The 21,611-nt window shown below is 45.3% G+C and overlaps 1 protein-coding gene and 1 non-coding gene across 2 annotated transcripts in view; one reads left to right on the top strand and one right to left on the bottom strand.

Annotated features, from left to right (window-relative positions):
• LOC139909750 (partitioning defective 3 homolog) overlaps nucleotides 1-21,611 on the top strand; it is a 352,335-nt gene that overhangs the window by 71,434 nt on the left and 259,290 nt on the right. The gene's annotated exons all lie outside the window — the stretch shown is intronic.
• On the bottom strand, nucleotides 9,173-9,244 carry trnaw-cca (transfer RNA tryptophan (anticodon CCA)). Its single transcript has one exon. It is a non-coding gene; the product is annotated as a tRNA-Trp (tRNA).

The raw sequence follows: 21,611 nt of genomic DNA, 5'->3' as shown, positions 1-21,611 counted from the left end.
GTGTGTGTTTTTTGGTACATGTGTGTGTCATTGCCTGCATGTCGTCCATGTACACACCCCATGTCCTTTGTGTTCGTGCCCTGCTGTCTCGGTGTGCACCGTATGTACCAGCCAATGTTTGCCAGTGTTCGTTTGTTGTTTGCCTGCATAATTCATGCTTTTTCTTGCATTCATGTAAGCTATGTTCGCGCACACATATGAGCAAATGCATATTTACCAGGCGGCTTGTGTACTCACTGACCTGCATATCCAACCTGCCCCCCCTCCCCTCCCCCACACCATCTACATTAGCTCTCACCACTGATAGAGAGCTGCGATAACGCGGCGCTCATCACATCAAACGGGGCGACGGAGGCAGGGGGGGGTTGGAGGGAGAGCTCCATCCTTCCATCCCTCTCCTCTTCCCTTCCATCCCGCTCTCTCTCCATCCATCCCCATGTTAAACCAATTAACAGTAATTACCGGGCCACCCCAGGCGCAGCCTCTTTCTGCTGGCTCTGCTGTTTCGTCCTCATCACCGCGCCGACACGAGGGGAGGCTCCGAGACGTGTCGGGAAGGAGGTCATTACTGTTTATTAGCTAAGGGAGGCAGATTTCCCCCGATAGGAGCCGGGCAAAGTTTTGCTGTTGGGTCATCGAGCCGGAGTTGGTACTTTACACGTCAGTTCCATGTATGTATTAGATCTGATAGCCGGTTTGTCTTACTGGCGCTGTTGTTTATTGTGGTGTTATGGTGATTGTAAGTGCCAGTAAGAAAGGGAATGGTTTTCTTAAGCTGTGGGTGTTGTGTCCTCTTTTGTTATATTATTTTAGGTGTTTAGCTGACACTCTTATATCCAGAGTGACTGAATGAGCAGGTAGGGGTTCACTGTTTGAAGGGGTTCAGGACACTTTGACAGGACATGGCTGTTGATGGACACCACATTGGTTGTTGCAGGGATTGAACATGGGACCTTCGGGTTGCTACTAAACCACCCTGTTGCCCCTAAAAATTTAGTAGACACTCTCATTAAGAGTACCATTCAATGAATAAGCCAGTAGGGGCTCAAACCTGTGGCCTTTCAGTTAGGAAACAATCTCTTTAACCATTAGGCCATCCGGCCCCGGAGATTCAGCAGCACTCTTATCCAGAGTGACTTACAATGAGTGCAACAATAGACTAAGAATACTAGTGTCATTTAGGGCCCAATAACTACTTTCATCTAGTTTACATTTCCCCCAATCATTTTGCAATGCATGCCTTGTGTAATAAAAGTTTTTATCTTTTAAGCATGTTTCAGTGTTTTTAACATTCAAACTTTTTAACATAATGCGGGCACTGATACGAAAACAACCAAATGAAGGCTTCATGTTAACTGTGATGGGAGCAAATGGCTGCCATTCATTCGTAATTATGATATTTCCAACAGCACTTGAAGGCAGCAGTAGAAGAGTCTTCCACATTGAAATGATTGTTTATGTCACAGGACGAGGTGAAAAAAAAACCCTACTTGAGATGTAAAACATTTAGGTATTAGCTATTGTAGCCTGTCACTCATCTCACACTCACAGCTGCACTGTCATTACATAGCGCCGATGAGGTTGTAAATTGCGTATCATCTGAAAAATGAAGAACAATTTGGTGGCATTTCATAGAATCGCAAGTAGTGGGTAGTACATATTCAAATGAGCCATTCAGTGTGGCGAGACACAATCAATCGGTCACAGATCGCACATTATCTGAACAATGAGACATGATCAATCATGCTTAGCAATTTGCCTAACCCGTAATCACGGTATATGCTGATGCCCGAAGTTTACATGAATACAAATGAGCATAAACCCTCCCCCTTTTTTACACATGCACACACACACACACAGACACAAACACACACTTCTGCTTGATTAATGAAGGTGGTTTTAGATGGTGGTGGTGTTGAAATTGAAGGTGAGGGGTGGAGATAGGGGATGGGGGGTGTGTATGTGTGGAGGTCACAACCCCGCCGCTTCCCCTGGTGACACATCCCATAATGAACTGGGTTGTCATGGCGCTGACTCCTTTTATTTAGCGACTCACCACTTCACCCCCAAGAACGATCCGGTAGACGGTTGACACTTGACACGCACGGTTATGAATGCACACACACACACCCACACATATATAAACACACACTCACAGACACACCCCACACACTCTCCTGCGTTCGAGGGACCATGACCTCATCGCGTACGGACCCCCCACCTCCCACCCCGGGGTGGGCATCTCTTTCCTAAATTATTCAACGGCCTTTTATATTGAGAGTCTTGATATTGGTGAATGATGCCCCCCTGCAATTATGTCAGCTTCAATAATAGATGAGTGGGGCAGTGGGAGTATGGGTGTGTGTGTGTGTGTGGGGTGGGTTGGGGGGGGGGTCGGTGCCCCTTCACCAGCTGGGCGAGGAGAGATGGCATGGTACTGTAATGTGATCCGACTGATGTAGGGGAAAAAAACAAAAAACGAGGCACTTTTCTCTATGGTTTCATAGAGAGAGTGGGGACTGGGTGGTGTGTGTGTATGTATGTGTGTGTGTGTGTTGGGGGGGTGTCTTGTGTCCTGAGAGCCTTGAGCTTTGTGTATGTGTATGTGCGTGTGTGCGTGTGTGTGTGTGTGTGTGTGTGAGATCTCAGCGATAATTGCAGCTCTCACCTGCCCATATGAAGAAGGGAGGACCGCCGGGCACCCAGTGACATCAAGGCTGCACACACACACACACACACACACATTCACCTGTCTGACCTTGTTTCTTTGCGTGTGTATTTGTGTGTGTGTGTGTGTGCTGAAAGTGCATAGATCTTAGTGTGTCTTGGCAATGTGTCGTTTTTTTTTCAAGAAAATCCATCTGTCGACTAGTTGGTCAGCCCTCTCTCTCTCTCTCTCTCTCTCTCTCTCTCTCTCTCTCACACACACACACACGCACACACACAGTCTCAGGTTGAGGTTCATGTTGTGTCTCCTAGCTGCAGGTGGCTGGGAGGCCCCCGTGGCTGCAGGGCTGGTGGGGAGCGTTGACCTGTGAAAACCTCCAACTCCACTTCGCTCACTCAAGTCTCCCGCTAATTCAATAGAGGCCGGTCGGATAGACTAGCCAACATCTGTGGGCGCTCACGCGTCGCCGTGGCCTCACTCAGGTCCTCCGGAGCCGCCGGAGCCACGGTTTACGCTTAGTTACCGCTTGACTTAAGTTTTAAGTGTGGAAAAGCAGCCATTTCAGCCATTTCATTTCAGTGCCTTGCGATACTGCTCAGAGAGGTTTCAGAGGTTCCCTGTGTGGAAGTGATGATCCCCCCTCCCATTTTTATGCAAAATGTCTCACTATGACCTAAAGACGAAGTATGAATAAAATATGCTCTGAAATGTTTTTTTTCCAGTGGGAGAATTTAGCCTAAGTGGGTAAAGGGTGTGAATACTTCTAAACTAAATTTTGCTGTTGTTGGAATTTATGCTTTGCCAGAAATTGAATTTCTTTCTTGAATTTCCACTCCGCTTTGACAGAAAAGAGTATGTTATGTATGATTTTTAGGGCAGAATTAGAAATACATTTTGGGGATGAATACCTTTTATAGCCAGTCATTCATTATCATTCAGCATTGTTACCGAGTTCCACAGGTAATGTATCTGAGATCAGATGTGTGGCTCATCCTTTTCTCTTCCTCTTTCCTTCTATCATCCCTCTGACTGATAAGAAAGGATGGGGACGGAGGAAAGGAGGGAGGAAAAAAATGGATGTCTTTGTCTGGGGATGCAGGGAAATGGGGGGGGTGGAGATGAGGGTAGAGGGACAGCGATGGGAGGAGGTGCGTGCGTGTGTGTGTGTGTGTGTGTGTAGGAGGTGAAAGGGGGCAGGAGGGGGTATCAAATTACCCCCACCACCCCTCCTCCCCTCCCCCTCTGCCCCTTTTTGCTGTCTCCTGCTTTTATCAGTCCTCGGCACCTCCAAATTAAATTTGTCCTGAGAAGGGGTGAGGGGTGTGTGGTGTGTGTATGTGCACGTGTGTGTGTGGGGGTTTGTTCCATCGGAGCAGCAGCAGCAGGGGCCCCCGAGGAGCCGAGCGGGCCACTGATGATGACAAGCCAGATGCAATCGGGGCCGGGGCCTGAGTGAATGTGAGTGTGTGTATGTGTGTGTACATAAGAGAAGCCTACCATAGAGATAAACATAGTAGAGCGTCGGTGGGGCCCTCAGGCTAGCCTGTCCGTCGTGTGTGCCCGTACACAGAGGATCGATTCACCCTCCTCCTGTGCAACCCCCCCCCTCTATCAATAGAAACATCTCTGGACTATGGCTTCCTGGTCCATCAGGAGCCCGGCGTCTGTCAGCGGGCCGGATGGACAGCGGATGAAAGCCAAAAACATCCTCTTAGGAGAAGTCGAATGAATGCTCTCAAGAGACAATCGATGGGCTCCCCCTTGCCTCTTAGTGTACAGAAACGGGGGTAGACTACAGTAGAAGCCATTGTAGAAGTCCTCCTCCATGCATTTATCATGCATCTATCCTGCATTAGTACTGTATACAGTACTAGGCATTGTAGAAGTCCTCCTCCATGCATTTAACATGCATCTATCCTATTAGCACTGTGTAGTGGTAGCCATTGTAGAGGTCTCCCTTCATATATTTATCCTGCATCTATCCTACTTTCATGTTGCATTGGATGTTACCATTTTTTTGACTTTCTGATGCCTTAAAAAATACATCAAAACTTTATTTTCTTGGGGATGGAGAAAAGATGCAGAGTAGCTCAGCAAGCAGTGGGACTCCTTGTTCATCATGTCGAATAATTATTCTGTTGGAAGTATTCTGTGATGAACAATGTGCCGAGAGAAGACGGTGTTATTAAATGTCTCCATTCAGATGAACACTGAATAATTCCCTCACACGTCTAGTGAGTATTTGCGCACACGTGGCAGACGTCTTTAACAGGTACACGACTGCACGCTCATGACGACACCGGATACTAACAGCTTCAGTTGCCACCCTGCTGCAAAACGACATTCTTGTCCCGTCCATAGCCTAAAATTGTTAGCTCTGAATTTGTAACAAACTGCTCCCTCCCTCACCTGTTTCACTCCAGCAAGATGTGAAAAGAGCCTTTATAATTCTAATACCTACCGTGATGTATTCATGCGAGCTTACCCCGGCATAAATATCTAAGCTCCACATGTAATGCGACGCCAGCGCTCCCTCTCAAGACGTGCGTAAAAAGTTATTTTAAGTCATATCACCAAAAGGGAAATTCCTCGCGGAGCGTAATTCGCTCTGCGCGCGTGTAGAGCAATTTCCCAAAACACATTTGGTTTTTAGCGTCCCCTCGCGAAGGGGGCTGTGCCAGCTTTAGCGGGGCTGCTGAGGAGGTCTATTGTTTACGGTCTTTTGGCACAGTCTCTCCAGGCAATCGCTGTGTAAAAACTGTGTGTTTTTGCTTGGCGGGTTTTTTTTTTTTTTTTTTTTTTTTTGTTTACCCAGACGTCTCAGTGAAAAGGTCGATTCCCCCATTGGGCCCGCTGTGGAAAAAAATGCCTCGTTTGAACCGCGGCGGGCATCTGACAGCTACAAGCGCCGCGCCTCCAATTTATATTGTCGTACATAGTGAAAAAAAGCTTTACACAGATGTGAAGGGATGTGGATCCTTTAGCACAAAAGGTTACTCTTAATTGATAAAAGCGTCTTTTGAGGCCTTTGACAATATCAAAGCACATGCCACGGTGTTGAGATAAGAGATGATGTTTGCCGGTTTTAAGATGTGCTGCGTGTTGGTGCAAGCAGTTATAATGAGGCGCCGGTATGCAAACACACACTGACTCATGTGTGTGTTCGCAGATTCACACGCTCAAGCAGACACACATATGCACGCATACACGGATGCACACACACGTGCACATACGTACACAGGCATGCAGCAGCAAAGAAAAAGGATGCACAGGGAAACACACACACTTTAGGATGTGTGGATGCAGACACACACCTTTAATGCAAAAATACACATATAGTCATATACAGCATGCACACACACACACACAATCATTCACACAATCACAGACAAAATGTGTACATGGCAAGAAAGAAAGAAAAAAAAACATGCACTGGGACACAGGGAGAATGTGTGCATGCAGACACACATTTATGAACACACACACACACACACACACACACACACACACACACACACACACACAGAGCATCTGTCCTTCACGGCGTAGGCCCTGGCCGGCCTGACGTCGGTCCTCGGTGATGAATGGAGCGAGAGGCCCGGACAGCGAGGCCTGGCCTGGCTGACTGATAGAGCCATTGATTCTGGCTCTCACACACACACTCCTCTCCTATCTCCGACGTGACAATGCTCCTTTTCAGGCCCCTTAATCGCCCCGCCGTCGACTAATTGAATTCATTAACCGTCCGGCCGCCGCCGGCCCATTGTGCTCCCAGTTATTTACAGGTCCATTTAGAAGGCAACAATGGGGAGGAAATGTCACGTTAGGCTGAATGACATTATATGAAAAGGCAGCGAGTGTGTCCGTGTTCGTGCGTGTGTGTGTATGCGCGTGTTCACATACAAGTGTTACGTGTTAAATACACACACGCACTGTGTAATAGCCATGAATGATTTAGTGCGGGGCCTAAAAGGAGTGGAGGAAAGCCCCATTCGCTCCAATCAACTTTGCTTTATGGGCAGACGACGACAAAGAAAATGAATCATAACCTACTTAACGTTTCTGTGTGTGTGTTTTAGTGTGTGTGTGTGTGTGTGTGTCAGGGAGGGTTAACCAGCCTATAGGAGGAGGAGCACCCTAGGGAGGGCTTTTATTCCAAGCCAAATAAAATCCTACATCAAGCAACGTTTCCAAAGCTATCCCTGAGGCCCACTTAAGAAAATATCAACGCCCCATATTCCAGATCCAGGGAGTTCTCAGTTCCCCTCCGCTCTCTCTCCTGTTATTCCACCGACTAAGAACTGTTTTGACGTGTCATGCAATCTGCTTTTCTTACTCTCTCATTAGCTAGCTATGACTTATTGAATTAATTTTCGGAGTGTAACGCATAAGAATAACACTGGGTACAGTACACTTTGCTTTCGTGTAGATAATCATTTGTGATATATGATTTTATAATGGCCTCGCTCTGGTTTCACAGCGACGTTGACCGACATCGGTGTTTGTTTTAATAGGTGAAAGCAGTGTGGGTGTGCGGCGCTCAAGTCAGTCAAAGGCTAGTGTTGCAGAAGTTTAATTACTTGAGCAAGTTTAATTACAGACTTCTCATTCTATTTTATTCATTCAGCTCCTGTTTTTAATTCAGTCGTATTACGTTTGCACAGCACACTCATCTCCCATGCAGGGTGAATGTAAATATTAATCTGTGTCCCTGTCTGTCTATCTTTCAAAACACACTCACACACACACTCACACACACGTCAAGTGATCGACGGTGTGCCCTGACCCTGTCAAAGCCCTATGCTTTATTTAGACTTCCCATGATGCCGTTCTGTTCGGGGCACATGGCGGGCGTTTGGCAGGGCAGCGGTGAAGGGGGCCCAGGTGTGTGAGCTACCCCTAAAACACACTCCGGTAATGGTTTTACACAGCCGGACACACACACACACACACACACCCACTCTCACACACACACACACACACACACACACACACACACACACACACACACACACACACAGCCTTGTGTTATAGCCAAGCCACCAGACTGCTAAACAAACGCCCCTGTATTCCCCTTAAACACTTTTTAACCAAATTTCCTCATGGTGGACTGCAGGAAGCGATTTAGTGAGTCACGGGGTCAAATGTTCAACACGCTGGATCTGAACACCCCGGGGTGGGGTCAGGGCGGGGTGTCGGAGAGGTCCAGAAGTGGGTGCTGGAGGGGGAAGAAGAGGAAAGAGCGATGGAGGAAGTATGGAGGGGAAAGGATACAAGGCGACACCTCTCACGTTCCCAAGAATCCTAGATCTCTGTTTTCCCTACGTCCCAAAGAGGTGAGAAGATAGAGGTGACAAATATAAGCAGTGGAGGAAGAGGAGAAGGAAGAACAGGCACGTACGTCTCGTCAGGCCCAATTAACCGCGGGAATACGAGCCGAGCCGAGGGCTTTGAGCGCCGCCTCTCAAAGCCTCCTCAGAAACGTAACAGCGGAATACTAAAAGGCTTTTAGAGGTGAGGCGTTGTAACCGAATCGCCGCCCATGTACAGGACAGTTGCCTAAAGCAGTAAACTGTGCGGTGGAAGCGGGCCCGCTCCGGATAGCTGCGGCCATCTGTTATTAGGATCACGGGACAGCGGACACCTTCGCGGCAGGTAGAGACACGACTGTGAAAATGATTATCGCGTTAAAAAACGCACAAAAGGGCCTTGTGTTCCCGGACAGGAACGGTAGGACAGGAAAACGCAGCCATCTGCTCTTTCATAGGAAATTATTCCAGCGGAGCGTGATGGTGTTGTATTATTTTACTCAAGGAAGATGGACGTTAAATGGACGGACGGATTTAAACTCTGAAACGTAAAGCCACTCAAATTTCTGCAGTGGGCTATTTTTTGCTCAGCTACTTCTTCCCCAGTGGGGTTTAGAATTTTCTTTTCTCTCTGTGTCTGTGCTTAAGCATGTTTTGAAAGTTTCTGTACCCCCTAATTGAGACGCTGTAGATTTGCTATTTGCCATTTGTCCAAATTATTATTATCATTGGTGCCGGTTGTGGTCACTAGTGGGAAATCTTCTCCGTGAGCAGAAAGTGATACATCAAAAAAACCTCTGCCAATGTGCTGAATGGCCTAGTGCAGCTGCTACATTTCTAACACAGTCATATTACTCCTTTGCAAAGTCAGGTCACTGAGGTCCAGAGAGGAGCAGATGGTCTTTGCTTGGAAAACAAACCAATATGGACCACAGGACAAAAGAATGTGTGTTCTTGGTTAAACTCCTGTCTCTCTCACATATGCAGCAATACATTCTTCATGAGCGTACACTCAGCAACACACTCATCCTCACATCAAGTTTGCTTTATAGCACTTCTGACCTTTGAGTGGAGAGACTGGTCTACATCTCAATTTGTGCATATGCACCTTTTATACTGTATATATGGACCCTTTGTACAAATGAGCGCAGACAATGGTTGCGTGGCTGAGGACAGGTTAGACTTTGAAAAGCGTTGACCCCGACGTGATTTGAACACGCAACCTTCTGATCTGGAGTCAGACGCGCTACCGTTGCGCCACGAGGTCTACATCAGCATAGGATGGCCCTATACATGCTGGCTAATCTAGTTCCCATGGGAATAGCAACAGTTGCAAGCTGTGGCTGTGAATGACTGTAAAAAGGAAGCAAGTACAGAGAACTACCATCTATGGTAGTGAGGTACGGAGCCCTCGCCAATCAGGACTCCTCACAATGCATGTAGAGCTGAACTTCGAAAATTCCCCCTCATAATAAACATTCAAAAAAGAGCCATTAAATTTTATAACCATATTAAAGCAAGCAACCTCCTCACTCCTTTTCCAGGCCCTTAGTTGCCAAGAGGAGAGTATAGAAAAGAGTCCTGAGGTTCAGTTTATTAACTCACCCTGCTTCATCTGAGAACAGCTCTCCATCAGTCAGGCCTAACCAAATTGTAAAGAAACAGCACATAACCTATTGGGAAAACACAGCCAAAACGCAAAGCATAATTGGAATTTATTTGGAGTTATTTGGCTCTAAATAGAATTACACTGTTGCAGATTATCTGGACAGCCTCTCAATAGAAACGGGTAGATCTGGCTGCACAGAGACAGGCTGTGCACACTAGAAACAAAGCTGTACATTCTTCTGAAATGTGACAGATACACAAATATAAGAGCAATCTTCTTCCCTGAAATTATTTAATTTGACACATTAACAGATCTTCCAAAACTTAGATATCGATTAGGGGAATTGACAGATATATATACATTTTGGCAGCGAAATGTCATGTAATATTATGTTTTATTTATCTTATTTCTCAGGCCCAGATAAATGTTTTTTGTTGGCCGTTCTATACCCTTTTCTTCCACCAAAATCTGTTGTTCAGGACCTGCACCAATGAATTGAGTATTCCTGTCTCTCCCTGTGTCTCTCTGTATAACGAGAGCATAATGATGTGTTAAATACCTTCACCAGCTGTTTAACTATGTTCCAGTTCCCATCTACTGGTGTGTGTTGGTAGCTTTTACTGTTCAAATCAGGCAGTTGAGATTAGAGCTAAACTGCACTGATAGTCATTTGATTGGTGCTTATAGCTCATGTTTGCCACTATCCTGAAATTTGATATTCAGATATTTTATTATGCATTGTGAATGTATCATACTACAATTGTAAATGTGTGTATTTAGAACAAAAACCTTCACACACACACACACACACACATGCACGTGCACCTGCTCCACATGCATGCATAGACGTACGCATACATGCATGCACACACACTAGCCACCATCACACACACCCTGGCCTTCTACCATGATGTCTTTATGCAAACTAACACAACATATAGGTAAACCAGTGTGCCCAGTCCATTCCACCAGTAAACTCTTTCTGTAACAAATAGCTGGAGGCTGGAGAGGAGCTCATATAAATACCCATTAGACGCCCCGATTGTCTTACTGCCAGCTTAGGGACGGCGCTCTGCCTGGCTAAATTGAGTCCTGAGTGGCATTCATCAGCGTCCATTGTCATCTTTCCCCCTGCTTCTCTCCCTGGAGGTAATTGACTGGAGAATTATGCCGGCCGACCGGCGCACCTATCGAGAGGACGAGCCGCAGATTGATTAGCTCTACGGCGGCGCGACGAGCCGCAGAGTGACTGAGATATTGTTATTCTCTGATATGAAACAGCTCTAATGGAGCTGGACGAGGACTGATGATCAGAGGGGCCAGAACGGAATAAGAAAAGCGCTCGAAGCGTTACTAGGGGGGTCGTTTATTCAAGAGGCAACGCTTGGCGCAATGAAAAGGTTGAGCTTCGCGGCATTGTTTGTCATATTTAGGCGGCGGGGGAAGCAACAGTGGGGTTATTACACTGACGGGCCTGCCTGGATGCATTCTCATAGCTGATGATGGCACTATGGCAACACCCTAAAAGCATTAAGGCTGTACTAGGCAACTTTGCACGTTGGCAGCTCCTAATGCCAGTGAGAGGTAAACTGTTTGAAGACTGTCTGAACTTTATTACCTAGAAATCATATAAGCTGACATCAGTAAACATGTCTGTGAGGCTTTATACCAAAGGATACCAAAGGGACGAGAGACAGCCTGCCTTTCTCTCGGAGTACATCTGTGTTTTTGGTGTTTAGCCTGTGTTTGGAGCGTTACGAGTGTATGTAAGCGAGTGTGTGTGTGTGGATGAGTGTTGCAGCTGTCTGTGTAATGTGTTTTCTCTGGCGAGAGGGGGCTGTGTTGGGCCTGTGTGCGGTAGAGAGCTCCGGTCCCGGGGGAGGGCGTGGTACTCCAGCTCTGCTCTGCTCATTCACATCAAATCCCCCATGGATGAGATGTATGCACAGACTCCAGATTAGCACTGCACTGGCCTGCTCATAAACATGTATGCATGCACATACATTCAGCACACACACATACACCCATATACACAGGTGCATGTGCACACCAATGGTCCTGCAATACACACACACACACACACACACCTATGCACACTAGGATACACACACTCACCTTGTCTGCCCCACATGTGACAGGGTGAAGTGATTGCAGCACATTTCCAACCATACTACCACAGCACCTGGAGTGTGAGCCCTGTGTGTGTGTGTGTGTGTGTGGCGAGTGTGTGTGTGTATTCAATTAGGAGCTGTCAGGATAGCTGTCCTTTCCCTCCGCCCCCAAATCAAGCTGTGTCTGGTCTGTAGGGCGCAATCAATTGAGTAAGTGCCTCAGCCTGTAACCACACACACACACACACACACACACACACACACACACACTGGAGGACAGGAGTTGAACTTGCGACCTATCAGCCATCATTCTTCAGCCCGCCGCTGCACTATCTTACCTCTGGAGTCGGTATGATTCACTTTCACACAGCCAGGACAGATTCACCAGCAGCTTGATTTACATCCTCGGAAATAAACTCCACAGTCTGAGCTGTTGCTTTAAGAGACTTACAGAACGTCTCTTAAAGGAGAAGTTGAGTTTATGTGTGTGGCTAAGGTGCAAACGTCCTTTACGCCTGGCATTAACATGCATCTTGGGCGTGTGGATTATCTCTGGGTAGAGCTTATCCACATACAAATGCACCCAAGGAGTATTGAAGATGGGTAGATAGAACGTTCGCATGTAAGCCAATCCGCATGCATCAGCGATGTGAGCGCAAATTATTGCCTGCGTAACGAGTTTTCATTGTCACGCACTCCGCTGCAATGCCTGGTTTTATCCGTGTTTATCATAATCTTTGCAATGAAACTGTACAACTTGCACTCACAACAGTATGCGGTTGCCAGTTAGTTTACTGCACTACAGTAGCAGTGAGGTGTGCTGTTTGAGGCATGCTGTCGTAGAGAAGTGTTGATGTGAAAGAAAATCGCTGCTGGCAGGTGATACCTTCTACAGTATCTCCACAAGTGTCAAGCTTTCAGGAATTAAGACAAGTGGACTTAGTGTTAGACTGACAACCATGCATTTTTGGAATTACACAGCAGACTTTCAAAAGGATTTCATAAGCCCAAGGGTTAGAAAATCCCCCCAACCTGCGAGGACTGTGCCAACTTCAATTCAAGGAAAAGCACGAAAATCACCCAAACTGGAGTGACGAGGTTTTCGCTTGACAGCAGCGAAACGCAACGTCCCCTAGCGCCTGCGATTTCTTGCTAGAAAGAGGTATCAGAAGAATAATTTTGCATGAGGTTTGAGTTTGTCATGCTGGCGATTTTGCATTTAGTGAGGAACAGAGCAGATGAATTTCAGTCTGGGTATAGACACACAACTTAAATATCAGGTGTACGTGAAAGGTGAATTAATCATAGATGGATAAAATCAGGACATAGCATGCTAATTCAAGTCAGTTCAGTATATTTTCGTTAGATTTACCCCTCTGCTGGTCTCCCAGTGGTGCAGTCGGTCTCTCCCTACCTCCTGCATGGTCGAATGGTTTCCCCCAGGCGGCCCTTGAGAGAGAGAGAGAGAAAGAAAAAGAGAGAGAAAGGAAGAGAGAGAGAGAGAGAGAGCTTGGGCTGATGAAAGCGACAGTGACACCGGGCTTATTGCCTACTCAAACACACACAGCCGCCGCCACACGCAGCCTGACCCAGTAATAGAGGCCAATGAAATCTGCTCATTGGGAGCAGGGGACCCGCTCGTCGGCGCAGTAACTGAGCCGAAACAGTCTCATTCTGCCGCTGTCATACACAGAAAATGGGCTGACTTCAGTCACGGCCGTGTTAGGCCTTGCGAGGTTCCTGCCACTTCTCCGCTCCGGCTGCGGCGGCGTTGACACTGGAGATGAGAATTTATGGTTTTACGCGGCGAAAGCCAAACGGTTCTGACACGCAATTTCACCTGGATTGAACGGGAACCGCGTTTTTATAGAGTTGTACTTTTCCCCGGCTCGCCTAAAAAAAGTAAAACCGGCGCTAAGCAGCCCGGGTGAAGGGATGGTCATGGGCCTATAAAGTTGACAAATCCGTCTTTTTTCATCCTCCCATATCCTTTGTTTTCCACGCCGTAATCAGATTGCGCTGTAATGAGGCTGTAGGGGAAGAGGAGGACAATTATGTGTTCAAAATGAGCTCAGCTCCTCTGCGGAAAGCTTTTTTTTTTTTTTTTTTTTTACATGGCTGTGGGAGATGCTGCTTGGAAATAGCCCAGATTGCTCCCCACAGGGCTTTAACGTGGCTGTCTAGTGATTGCGCAGCGTGATTTGAGGGATCGGATCCTGCCATACACGTGATTTCGGGTCATTTTGTCAAGTGGCGCTAAAAAACAACGGTCTGGCAAACTAAAACCGCCTGTGTGTGGAGAGGGTTGCCTACTAAAGATTAGAGTCTGCAGCATCCAGTTCCTCCATGATAAATACATTAGGAATATGGCCGACCTCTCCACACTTCATGTCACTAGACAGTCACCGTGAATGATGCAGTATGCTACAGCGCTTCATACATCCCATTTCACCGTGGACGTACATGTCATGGATTACCGTGGATTTGGAGATGAGCTTACCCTCCGCCCTATCAAATGTCACCATCCGACCATCCTGAGGGCCACTTTATGTGTGTGTGTGTGTGTGTGTGTGTGCACTAAGCCGGCCCCATGATCCCATGCAGAGCAGTGGAAGAGATTTTTTTCGGGGTCAACCGTGAACAAATCACCACAAATCATACTTTTTAGTGCTTGTGTCTGTCTGTTTTTCTGTCTTTCTCTCTATTTGTGCCTTTGCATTTCTCATCTGTCCATCCGTTTATGAGCCTATCACAAAGAAGTATTGTGTTTATAGCCCAGGAGGGGCTGTACATCTCATCAGCAAACTTTGCTTGGCATGTTTCTTTTACCACTGTGACCAAAACGAGAAACAAAACCCTTCCTTTTCTTGACAGAATAAAAAAAAGTTTAAAAAAAAACAACAATATTTCTATTTCTGCTCTCTCCCTCTCTCTTCTTCCTCCTCCTCCTCTCCCATCCGGCTCTATGTCTGGAGGGGTCTTGGGAGCGGAGGAAAGCCCTGTCTTCTTGGAGCCTTATCTATCGCACAGCTTTCCCTCCCGCGAACGCCCCGAGACACGTCGGAATTAACATAATTTCCAATTTGCCGTGTTAATTTGTTTTTTTTAAATATTTTTTTTCCCGAAACGTGTTTACTTCCGAAGTCTACATCCGCAGCAACACGCGACGAGTTTAACGGCGAGAAAGGAGAAAGGCCGTCTTCTTTTGGAAGTTGCTGCACAAACAGCCCGCTTTCAAATTCGAGTTCGGCTCTTTTATTGTCACCGGTGGGGGATTTGGCTCGCAGCAGTAGGCGTACAGCACAATGCGTAATCACAATTAAAACGAAATTAAGTGCAGAGACATACAAGACGCATTTAATGAAACAATGGAAAGAGCAGAGGCATGTGTAGCTGTTCTGGTCAACAGCTTGCATATGTACTTTTCCTTCCCACTGCTCTTTGTTGGCTTATTTCTTCTCGTCTTTGGGGAACAATAACTGCACTGCATCTTTACCCACATAGGGAGCAGCTTGTTCCCCTGCATGCTTTTGACATTATTTACTTCTCTTCTGTTCATCCTAGAACTTTCATTCATCTGAACAGTGAATACGAACTGTTACCATCAAATCGGAGATATAGGGTTCCACGATTTCATAGGGTTAGACTGAAGCACTCTTTTGTACACCAGTCAATCCTAAAATTAAATATAGAGCTTAATCCCAGATCAAATGTACGTTGAAGGGCCTTGAATATTGTCTTTTGTGATTGTAATGACATGTTGAATGTATGTATCTTTGTGTCCTGTCTTAATTTTGGTCTTTTCTGTGATGTTGCAAATGGAGCTGCTGTGATGCAAGAAAAAATTCAGACTGGATCTGATAATAAAGTATTATCATCATCATCATCATTCCTTTATTTACATGTTTCTTGTAAGTTTTGTCCATTCGTCCACTTTGCTTCTTCTCTACCTCCATGCAAATTTAATAAACTCTTTACTCAAGTAATAAACTACTGCATTTGGATTTAGAAATGTTCTCTGTCAGTGTCAATTTTGCTCATGTTTCAAGTTTAAAACCCACTTATTACAGTGTTATGGATTGGATCAATAACAGGCACTAATTTCAGTCTAACAATAAAAAGGGTAGGCGGCTCAGTTAATGCAGTGTGTCTATACTTAAGGGCATGAAAGATCACACTGAATTAAATGTCAGTAATTGAAGAATCCTCTGTGGAAAGGGAAAACTGTTCTGGCCAATGCAGCCGTTGCTCCTTTTCTCCATTATCTGGTCTGTTCCTGGTGTCACTCTTTTCTGTTTCATTTATGCCAGCATTTTTTTTTTCTTAGAATTAAACAAGTTGGATAATCAGAGTTCGTTTTACATTTGTGAAGCAAGAAGCTCGTCTGCCTTTCTCCCCATTTGGCTATTTCTATCTCTGCTCCTTCTCATTGTTCAGTGGATGCCGGTACTTGACCTATTTTACTTCCCTACGCACTGGGCATGTTTTTTTTTTCTTTTTTTTTTTCTTTTTTTTAGGGATTCAGTTGCTGCCGCTCTCTTTCTTTGTCTCTCTCGCTGGCTCTTGCTGTACCTCACTCTCGCTCTTTCTCTCTCTCTCTCGCTTCTCCTCCTCCGTCAACTCCATCCTGTTTTGCGTCTCATCTGTATTCTCGGTTCCATCACAATGCGGTTTTTTCTCCTCCCCTCCTCCCCTCCTCCCCTCCTCCCTCCCTCCCCTGTCCTCTTCTCTCCTCTTATCTCCTCTCCTCTTCCCATCTCCTCTCCTCCTTTCCTCTCCTCCTACACCCTCTTATCACCTTTCCTCTCCCCATCTCCTCTCCTCCTATCTCCTCTCCTCCTCTCCTCCACGTCCGTTCCCTGTCATTATAACCCCTCCGCCGCCTCCTCCCTTCCACCCATCCACTCACCAGTAAGCGATGCTGGGTTGCCTGGATACTCGTTTTCTCCCCTCCGTAAAAAGGGGGTGGCGGAGGGCTACGGACTCACCGAAGAGAGACGGAGGGAGAGAAAACGGAGAGATAAAGGGGGTTGGGGGCCGCTGTCAGTCTTTCACCGGGTCGGCTCGCTGCGATCCCTCCTTTTTTTCCCATCTTCTCTCTTTCTCATTCCATTTTTATTTCATCGTCTCCTCTCTTAAGTACACCCCATTAGGAAATATAACAGGGCCTCGGCTGTAGGTGTACATATTTGTTTGAATTATTGATTCATTTGATTAATGTGAATTATTGATAGGGGAGATAGGGAGAGAATGAACTTTCTCTACAGGTGAATCCACTGTATAATCCCTCCACACACACACCACCTCTCTCTCTCTCTCTCTCTCTCTCTCTCTCTCACTGCAGATGTTTGCATCGTGCCCCTCGCTCACCCTCCCTCCCCTTCATTTCTTCCCTCATAATAACCTGTGCCAGTCTCCGTTACCAAGACAACCACTCCATCAGCCTCTCATGGCTTTGCTGCCAATAGCATTGCTGACAATCTACGTGTGTGTGTGTGTGTGTGTGTGTGCGTGCGCGTGTGTGTATATGTGAAAAATATGCCTTTTCCGCTCTGTATTGAAGACCAAGAGTCAGTTGATTGAAAATTGATTACTTCCAGAGTGTGTCTAACCTCCGTACACAGGTGCATCCTGGGATGTAGTGGAGGGTAAACCCACCTAAACTCAGTGTGCTCACCTTTCTAGAGCTTAATTATGCAAAACTCATGCAGTATACATCATAGTAAGTCGCATCAAACTGATGTAAGTTGTATCAGTCAGGGTCTTTTAAGGGGAAAAACATAAATGAATGATAGTATGATTGATTTTTGTTTATGCTGGTGGTTGTTTACTTTATGATGATCACCTGCTGGGATCACAGTTTATCCACCTTTTTATTTACCACTACATCAGTGGGTGCATCCCTTTTCACATGATAATGATAACCTTGGTTTTCATTCAGCCGTATTGTGTTTGCACGACACACTCAAATCCCACATGGATTGTCTGTTGATATTAACCTGTCTCTCTCTCTCTCTCTCTCTCTCTCTCTCTCTCTGTCTGTCTTTGTTCCCGGTGCCTTGCTGCTGCCTGCTGTGTGTGTGTGTGGCGCGCCTCTGATCCTACAGGTAAGTTATTTCATGCTCCTTAGTCTCAGAAGCCTCTTTCATCACTGTGTTCAAACCAAGAGCCAGCCTGTCATGAACAGAGAGAGGGCCGAGCCCGGCACGGCCACGCATCACAGGCAACACACAGCAGCCACAGACCACACACACACACGCACGCATGCACACACACCACAATCCACTCCCCTTTCTTCCAGTTTGATCAAACACTTCCCCTTTTGTTCTCCATCTTCCCCTCTCGTCCTCTCTGGCGCTCGCCGTGGCGATGCCATTTCATTCCTTTCTCCCGGTGGGTGCCTGTTTTTATTATTATGGGATGTTTGTTCATCCCAGTCCACAATAAAGGACCCTGTGTGTGTGTTGTGTGTGTGTGTGTTGTGTATGCGGTGTGAGACAGCGGTGTTGATGAATGGGCTGTCAGTGCTGGATCCAGATGGAAGCAGGCCTTGTCTAATAGGATTCCATGAAGACAGAGATCCCAGTAGGGGAAGGGAAGAGCGGCCGCCTGGCCGAGCGAGGCAGGCTCAGCGGAGAGAGAGAGAGTGTGTTCAGAAGGCTAAAGGCAGGAGAGAGGCAGGAGACTTAGACCTCACACGGGCCGTCACACACGCATGCACACACACAAACACTATGTTTACAAATACACGTGTATATATGATATGATATGCACATATATGCATCCCGACATGCATGCATGCACTGTGGGTGTGTACATGCAGGTGTATGTGCACATACAGAGACATGCATATACATACACACGTATATATGTACACATGCTTGCTCCCAAAGCACACAAATACCAGTGCTGCGAACAGGTGATATCTTGATGTTTTCCTAAATAAATAGTCATCATAGTTTGGTTTACATATTTTTTAAAACCATAGCAGTGAAGTGATAGAAAAACAGTGATAAAACACTATTTTAAAAAGAAAGGAGAAAACAGAAACAGAAAGGAGTAAAAAATTACCATTTCATGCAGGAAAGATAGAAAGTGCCATGGGGCTCACAACAAAACTTCCAACCTTGAAAGAAACAAATGAACAAAACAACCAAAAATTAAATAAATAAATGCCTGTTTCTTATAAATGCCCAGTCAAAAGATTCTTTAACACAAGCAAACAGCAAAACTTGCATCATGCCGCCATGATATCATTTTTTATACTTTATGATATGAAGTTTTAATAGGACAGGGTTAGTCTGTATTTTTGTATTCATTGCTTATATTACTCTTAGTTTTAATTAGTTAGCTAGTTAGTTTTAATGTCTTGATGAAGTAAAAGCCTGCTTCCAGTAATGGCTTGTTTGCAATAAAGCCTGGTCATTTTGCTTGTTGAAACAAGTAAACACTTGGGCTACAATTTAGAGGCCCACAAAAATACAAGACACAAAAATATTCATTCATTTCATCTAGTATTGAATCTTAAAATCTTATTTTTTAAACAAGTAAACAAATCTGCCAATGAGAGTTATTAGAGAAAATATCTCTCTGTTAGAGAGATATTTTCACTTGTTCCTGATGCAAATCAACTTGAATCGTGTCATTAGAGTGATCTGATTTCTTTCTAGGAAATTCCTAGTGAGACTACATTGGAAACAAGTCAACTTATTTCGCCCAATTGGCAGAATGTTTCACTCATTTTAACATATTCGCATTTAATGAGTGAATACGAGGCTAAATGACTCATTAAGATGGACATTTTTTGCACTTGTGCGCGCTCCTCTTTGGGTCCCGGAGCCAGCCTAAACAGTGTGTGAAAGGGTCCATTCAACAGCAGCGGGAGGCTGCTGGATGGATCAGGGCAGGTCTATCCATGCACCATATGTGGCCCTGTCCTCCTTCTGGGGGGGCAGGGGCGCCTCTGAAGACCAAAGCTGTCTGAGTGATGGAAGACAGGCAGGACGGAAGTCAGACCAACTATAGATAGCTGCACATCTGACAGCCACTTTGATTGAGAGCAGATTTGCTTTTGAGCCAGAAGTGGTTTGAAGAGAATAGCTATTAACAGGATGACACCCTTTTTCCATCTGTGCCAAGCTGTTATTTTTTTACTGTTGCCATTTTTGTACATGATTTACATTTGACATTTTCACTATTATAGATTATATACTCAGATTTTATTTTCATTTAAAGGTGCTAGCATGTTAAACATCAATATATCATTGTCAAATTAACTAATTACCATAAACAAATGAGACGTAGCCTCATTTCATGTCAGTAGTATTGTTAACGCTAGTGTTTCTCAAAATTAAAACCACATTTCCTATAAATCCTGTTCCTTACTGTTGCAAAGAGGATATTGCATCTTCAATCAAAGGTTTTCTCTTTGGCTTTACTGAAGAGGATTAACATGTTGGAAGTGATTTTTTCCATCGGCCTTTCACTCTTTCCACCATCTGCCATCACCAGAGACTCTGAAAGTTTTAGGTCCATTTGCACTGGAAGAACCACTTTGTGCCATAAAGCAATCCAGCAGATTTCCCACAAAATCCGACCTCAAACGTCTGAGTAACGAACAAACCACATATGCAGGATTTAACATTACAGTCTTTTGCCAGAAGAAGCGTCGAGTCATTCACGGTGGATTTCTGATCCGCTATCTGTTTAGCATAACAGGCTGTTTTCCAACATCAGTTTGTATGCTAAGTGGACCTCACACAAGCTGTTGGAGTTTTTGCTGTTGGCCAGCAGTCAATGGCCACATTAGCGGCTTAACAGCACTTTGACACAGCTTGAGGAGCTTAGAGAATGAACATCACACCAACACCCCAAAATATCAGACAAGTGTCATCAACACCGCCGCCCCCTCCTTCACAAAACAGTATCCAAACAAAAGATCCCTTTACATGACGTAAGGGTCTTTGTCCGTTTGTCTTAATTTCACAACATATTTCCACAACGGATATTTCCAGCCAAGCAAATCTTGTTGGTCAAACAGGCGTTCCGACTGAACTTCATCACTCATGGAATTAATGAATAAGCGAGAATGCATGCTTATCACTGGAGACATGGTTGAATATTATCCAATGGCAGACATGCATTACCCTTCATTTTGACAGCGTTCTCAAACATATCCAACTGCTCCCAGATGTGAATGTGTGCAGCTCCCTGATCAACAGATACATTATGAAACGCCTAAGTGCTGCAAATGTAATCTACACTGAAGCTGTGGTGCTTTAAAGAGCTGCTGCTGCTGCTGTAGAACTGTTTTTAATGACAGTAATGCTGTTATGTTTGTTGATTAAAATCATACGCAATTTTAGTCTGCGAGTAATTGACTAAATTGAATCGGTATGACATGGCTAAAAAACCTGCTAGTGAAAAGACATTTTCAACAAGACTACACTGCAAAAAATAGCAATCTTAAGTAATTTAGTCTTGTATTGAGTCTTAAAATCGTATATTTCTTTCTGAATCAGGCTAATCAGTGGTAAACCAGGGAGCTAGTTAACCCTCTTGTTTTACCTTCTCATGACGTACTGATGAAAACGATAGCTAACACCCTCTTTGGTGTTATTGCTATGTTGTAATGATATGCCGGAAAGAGTGAAAGGTGTGCTCATGTAAGTGAAACGAGTCTGGAAAAGACTATTATAATGTATTTCAGTGTCGTTGGCACCTCTGAGTACCTGCAGGCGGGGTGAAACCTGTGATACCTTTCAGTCGAAATTAGAACAGCAACATGGAAAGAAGTGCATTAAAAAATAGCACCTGTCTTTTGCTCAGTTTCAGGCAACTTGTTACAAAAAATCCCCCAAAAAATAACCCCTTAGAGGTAGGTTGGATTGTAACAAATTTGCCCAAAATGGATT

This window comes from Centroberyx gerrardi, chromosome 22, assembly GCF_048128805.1.
Source record: "Centroberyx gerrardi isolate f3 chromosome 22, fCenGer3.hap1.cur.20231027, whole genome shotgun sequence".
Taxonomy (NCBI): domain Eukaryota; kingdom Metazoa; phylum Chordata; class Actinopteri; order Beryciformes; family Berycidae; genus Centroberyx; species Centroberyx gerrardi.
Note: the sequence above shows the minus strand (reverse complement) of the source record. Positions and strands in the feature narration are given on the sequence as shown.